The sequence below is a fragment of the Gymnoscopelus braueri genome (assembly GCF_963280865.1).
Source record: "Gymnoscopelus braueri genome assembly, chromosome: 11".
Classification (NCBI taxonomy): Eukaryota; Metazoa; Chordata; class Actinopteri; order Myctophiformes; family Myctophidae; genus Gymnoscopelus; species Gymnoscopelus braueri.
Window position 1 is genome coordinate 40,621,844 of NC_137613.1, and position 6,000 is coordinate 40,627,843.

The 6,000-nt window shown below is 39.1% G+C and overlaps 1 pseudogene across 1 annotated transcript; it reads right to left on the reverse strand.

Moving 5' to 3' along the window:
• Window positions 1-3,956: 3,956 nt before the first annotated feature.
• Window positions 3,957-5,057, reverse strand: LOC308095637 (zymogen granule membrane protein 16-like; annotated as a pseudogene). Its single transcript has 3 exons — window positions 5,022-5,057; window positions 4,602-4,729; window positions 3,957-4,214 (listed from the first exon to the last, which is right to left on the reverse strand). The product of its transcript is annotated as a zymogen granule membrane protein 16-like (transcript).
• Between the last annotated feature and the right edge of the window lie 943 nt (window positions 5,058-6,000).

Below are 6,000 nucleotides of genomic sequence, written 5' to 3' on the forward strand. Positions count from 1 at the left end.
TAGACAAAACAGAGAACAGAGCAGAATGGAACAGAATACAACAGACAAATCAGAACAAAATAGGCAAAACAGAACAGACAAAACATAACATAACAGAACTGAACATTTGTATTTTATAATGGCTCAATTGATTTTTTTTCCTGTTGTTCCATTATTTCCAAGGCATAGCATAGGCCTACTATAGGAATATTTTGATACTTGACGATACCATATTCTCAGTGAGTAAGCACATTAAACCAATTATTATATTATCAAAGTAAAATATATTAGTGTGTTCATCATATGCCAGGTACATTAACTCCAAGCATCAAATGTATTCTTAAAAGTAAAAGTCTTCACCTACTGACACATTGGTGACTGGTTTCAAAGTCACCACGAAGAACAACAATTTAAATTTGTCAGGGAGACCAACCCCAACCACTGCAGTTATGCTTGTTATAGTATATTGTATTAACAAATACATATTGTTTAAATGTTTCATTTGTTAAAAAAGTTTCAGATTGCAGCATTAACATCGATGTATTCTGTTGTCCAACTCAGCTGTAGACTGCATCACATGGTAAACCTCCAGCACAGATTCCTATAGCATGACTATTGTTATTATAGCATGATTGTGATTACTGTTTCCTGCTCACATTCTATGGTGGGATAGTCACTTGTGTTTGTTTCCCCATTATTTAACGGTTGACCTACGTTTATAAATTCTGTAGATCTCTAGTGACTAAAAGAAAAAAAATACATGATAATATATGTATCAGGGTTCAAAGACTTTCCTTAGACACCCCCATTGGAAAAGGAAAACATAGGCCTAATAACATTTTCACAAAGAACTGTCAAGTGCATTAATAGTGGAGCACAGCAACTCAGTGGGAGAGACGGGTAATGAGCAAAGCTTCCATATCAAAATACAATGTTTTTGTTGCTATACAGTCTGGCAAAGAGGTACCCAAAACAGCAATCAAAGTATGACATAACTACATAGGCCTATTTACAAAAAGAAACAAATCCTGATGAGAAATGTCTATTATAAAATGAATATTTTATACCCAACTTTTCCTTTCCATTAAGGCCAAACAGGGGGTATAGCCTCTCCTCTCCTCCCCTCTCATCTCCCCTTCCTCACAACACAATAGATTACAATTAACAGCTGTGGCCAACTAGCTTAATATTTGTACTGTGTAATGGCTCAATTGTATTCTCTTTGGTCTTATATAAAAACTGTACAGTATGTACGGATGTAAAATCATCTGCTATTATTCCATTATTTCCATGGCATTCTTTTTTATTTTGTTTTTGCAATACTAGTCTTTCTTCGCCTATCTCTGAGACACAGAGCGAGTAGACGGAAATGTTCCATCTTACAATGAGCATTAGAGAGAACCAATTACATGATGATAAGGTTGAAAATGGCGGAAGTGCTCCTTTACGTACAGTACTTGAGTAAATGTACGTGGTTACTTTCCATTACTGGTTGAGTGTTAGTTTTTCTTTGTAGAGACATGGAGACAGAGGAAGAAGACTCTTGAAAAACAACCCAATTTGTTGTCAAGCTGAGCAGACCTGTCATTCCAGAGGTCTTCCCCACTAAGCCATATAGTCTTATTTTCACAGGTAAACCTCCAGAACAGATTCCTAGCATGTCTAAATGGTGACTCTCTCCGATGACTGGATTTCCTGTTCAGATTCTATGGTGAGATAGTCACTTGCGTTTGTTTCCTCATTCTTTAACGCGCACTTATAAATTCTGTAGGTATTTTTTTGACTAAAAGTCAAAAGAATATATCAGATGGTTCTCCTGTGTATTTCAAAATAAGATTTAGAATCCATAAACAATTCAAAATATTGCGCATGAAGATATATTTAATTGATGGAAATACATCAACTGTAAACATTACACAATTTACAAATGAGTGCAAAAAGTACATAACAATAATAAACTTTATTTGTATAGCACCTTTCATGACATGAAATGCAGCTCAAAGTGCTTTACAGAGCAAGAATACAATTACAGTTAGACAGGTCAGCACTTGAAGACCTGAGGGCCCGGTTTGGAACATATCTCTCTAGGCAGTCAGAGAGGTAGGAAGGTGCCAGACCATTTAGAGCTTTATAAACTATTAAAATAATTTTAAAATCAATCCTAAAAACAACCGGGAGCCAGTGTAGTGAAGCTAGAACTGGAGTGATATGATCTCTCATCCTAGTTTTAGTTAAAATTCTGGCTGCCGCATTTTGAACAAGTTGTAATCTGTCAGTTGTTTTCTTTGGCAGGCCAGAGTAGAGTGCGTTGCAGTAATCAAGCCGAGAGAAAACAAAAGCGTGGATCAGCGTTTTTGCATCGTCTAACGACAGATAGTCTCTAATTTGCGCAATATTTCTAAGATGAAAGAAAGCAATCTTGGTGACATGATTAATGTGTGTATTAAAATTCATTTCAGAATCGATAATAACCCCCAGGTTCTTTACTGTGGTGTTACTTTCTACAGCCAGGTTACCAAGTCTACTTGTTATTGATTCTCTCTGCTCACTGGAGCCAATTATGAGAACTTCTGTTTTATCCTCATTTAGCTTAAGAAAGTTCTCACTCATCCAGCATTTTATACTGGACAGACAGGTCAACAATGGGTCTAGAGCGCAGGGGTCGTCTGGAGCTACTGAAAGATACAGCTGGGTATCATCAGCATAGAAATGGAAGTTCACTCCGTGATCGGCGATGAGTTCTCCCAGCGGTAGTATATACAGGGAGAACAATAAGGGACCCAGAATTGAGCCCTGTGGAATACCAGAACAGATGTTGTGTTTGTCTGAGTCAAAGTTAGCTAGACTGACAAAATAGCTTCTGCCTGTTAGGTAAGAGTAAAACCAAGACAAGGCTGTGCCTGACAAACCAATCCAGTACTCCATGCGTTGTAGTAGAATTGTGTGATCAATCGTATCAAAAGCAGCGGTTAAGTCAAGGAGTAGGAGAACAGATACATTTTTGTCGTCAGCGGACACCCTAAGATCATTAATTACTTTTACAAGTGCTGTTTCTGTGCTATGACCTTTCCTGAAGCCAGATTGGAATTTGTTATGAACCTTATAAAGAGGAATTATGTTGACTTTGAATATCCCCAAGAATCATGTTTCGCTAATGAAGCCACTGAAGTGACTACAGGGTGAATGTCATACAGTATCATGACAACATGAATCAAGCAGTTGAAATAGAAACTGACGATGCTGTCAGAATGGCAGATGATACAATACAATATATGAAACAGTGCACCTGCATAATACAATACATGTGGTTTAGAGGTTTCAGCAGGTCACAGAGGGCTGTTTTCACAGGGTTCGGAGCAGGCAAAACCAGCCCTCTGAGCACAGGAACATCCAGCAAAGTGCATGAACAGTTGAGCATGGCAGCTCAGTGGGAGATACGGGAAGCACATCTTAATATTATTTGATATGAGCAAAGTAAACGCTTCCATATTGAAATGTTGTGTTATTGTTTTAATATAATCTTGCAAAAACAAAGAGGTACCCAAAACAACTATCAAATAATTCCATGTATTAAAAAAAGAATAGCACTAAAGAGCAATTCCTAATAGTAATTAAGAAATGAAGATTTCATCACCAAATTGCTTATTTGGGCTTGCTTCCTAAATGTTGTTTAAACCAGGGGGGGTTGACATTTTCATGTCAAGGACCCCCCCCCCCCCAAATTAAGTAGTATTTGTCCACCGGTCCCCCCCCCCCCCCTCCATCTAAGAAAATATTTTGTTCCAGAGACTTGTGTTAAAAAAAAAATTAAATTTATGTTATAGCCGTGCGACACGTTGTGAGCTTGTAGATCGGCTATTTTCAATTAGCCAATGTATATAGGTTTAAAGGGCTCATGTAGACCAGTCACTTCTTTTGGGCTTGTTTTCATAGACCTGGTTGCACTGTTTCTCTCACAAAACCTGGCAACACTGTCCTCAGTCTGTTGCAGTGCTGTTGGAGCCGAGCACTGCCCAGTGGGCTCCTATGGAGGTAATGGCTCCATGGACCCGGGCCGGCCACTGATGAAGACCAGCTCAGACTGGCTGTGTTTGGGGTACATGTTGAAGGAGTGGCCAGAGGGCTGGCCTGCAGAGAGCGTGCGTCCTCGGGCTGGTAGTGAACTCCACTGACTGTACATAGTGAGCATCCCAGAGACCTGGGCAATGGTCTCTCCCTCAAACAGCTCCACCAGTCTTGAAGCCACCTACAGCAGCCATAGCGGAACTGGAAGCTGAGAAATATTTAAAATTAAGTTAAAGCAAGGTCACTTTTTAGACATTGATTGGCAACTGGCAGTGGTAACTGCATAATGATACATTAATTACTTTAATTTAATTTAAATAAATTGAATTAAGGCTAAGGATTTTGAAAATGCTATTTGGACAATTCTCTAGAGGAGAGCACAAGTCCACACTCCCACAGAGACACTCAAGACAATCACTGATGACAAATTGCAGAGGTATGAATAGTCTACTATACAGATTCTGTCTAATGTGGGTCTGTTTTCAAGCATAAAAGTGCTATCTCATATCAACTGCATTACATTTTAGCATTCACAACTGGATATGCAAGACATTCACTCCTGGATGTAGTTATCGTATTGCTCCCGCATTCGTATGGCGGTGATTCTGCCCTGTCCAGTTAGTTTGTAGGGGGAGCCACTTCCTGACCGCACTGCTGGGCAGTAGGAGCAGTTGGAATGCCGAGACTGTGCCGGAGAGAGGCAACGTATAAACACAAGTAAACCAGGCCAACAATGTAATGGGCACGACTGGCCTTCATAAAGCAAGTTTGTATTCTGTAGTAAAGTGTGGCTATTTGAGGATGTGAAAAGGACAGTAGCAGGTTGTATACTGTTTATAAATCAGACTGCCTCCTAACAAAGGCTTTTAACATCTTTAAAAGGGTCACATACAGCATGTCCCTGTATCTGACATGACATTGAGTACATGAGTACAGCACAGTAATTAGTAATCTGAGCACTTACAGTCAACCAAAACCGTGGCGAAGAGCAGACCGAAGAGCACACCATACATACTGCATTCTGTGAGATAGACAGACATTGTTGCAGATGATGCAGTAAACACATCATAATATGTATACAGTATACAGTAGAAACAATACCATCAATATACTGTTCTGTTCTATTGTAAGTCACACAGTCATGGTGAATTGCTATGCAAAGTAAGAGAACCTTAGAGGTGTTTACCTGTCTGAGTAATTGTCTTGTGTTGTAGCCAAGGGATACATTGCAGGGGAAGGTGTTAAATACTGCATGTTAGTGGACATCACTAACATACAGAAACATGCACTTTGGAACATGATGCTATACAGATATTTTGATATTGCAAATACGGTCTAACAAAAACAAAATTATAACTGTCCATTTGGTTACATTTGTTATTTTAACACTGAGGATTTTACTACAGTGTGTAATGTGTCCAACAAATACTGTAAGTATGATAAATAGAAACATGACAGTGACCAAATACTCACAGAGCAAGTATCAGAGATTACCAGTAAGTGTCTATAGGCCTACTATAATTGCCGGCTAAAGGTGCTGGAATCCGGTGGCTGTCAAAACATCAATGACTGTAGCCTCATGCTTAATTTATACTCAAATCAGGCTTCGCTGTTCACATGGTCATTGAAACGACACACCGCTCTGTTCTGATTACCACGGCAGATAATGTTTTTCCTTCATACAAGAGGGTGGTGTTTACAGCTTATAACACAGTGGTTCTCAAACCTTTTCATGTCAAGCACCCCCAAATTGACACTTATTAGCCTGCGGACCCCCATTTGAAAAAATATGCCAGGAACCCCCCATAAGAGAAGATTTTTACAGCATAGCAGTGATTCTCAACCATTTTAATTCAAGAACCCCCAGTTTGACATGCATTAGGCTATATACGGACCCCCATTTAATGGCATTTCTATCTCTGGGACCACGATTTATATTTTAAAATCAATATTAAT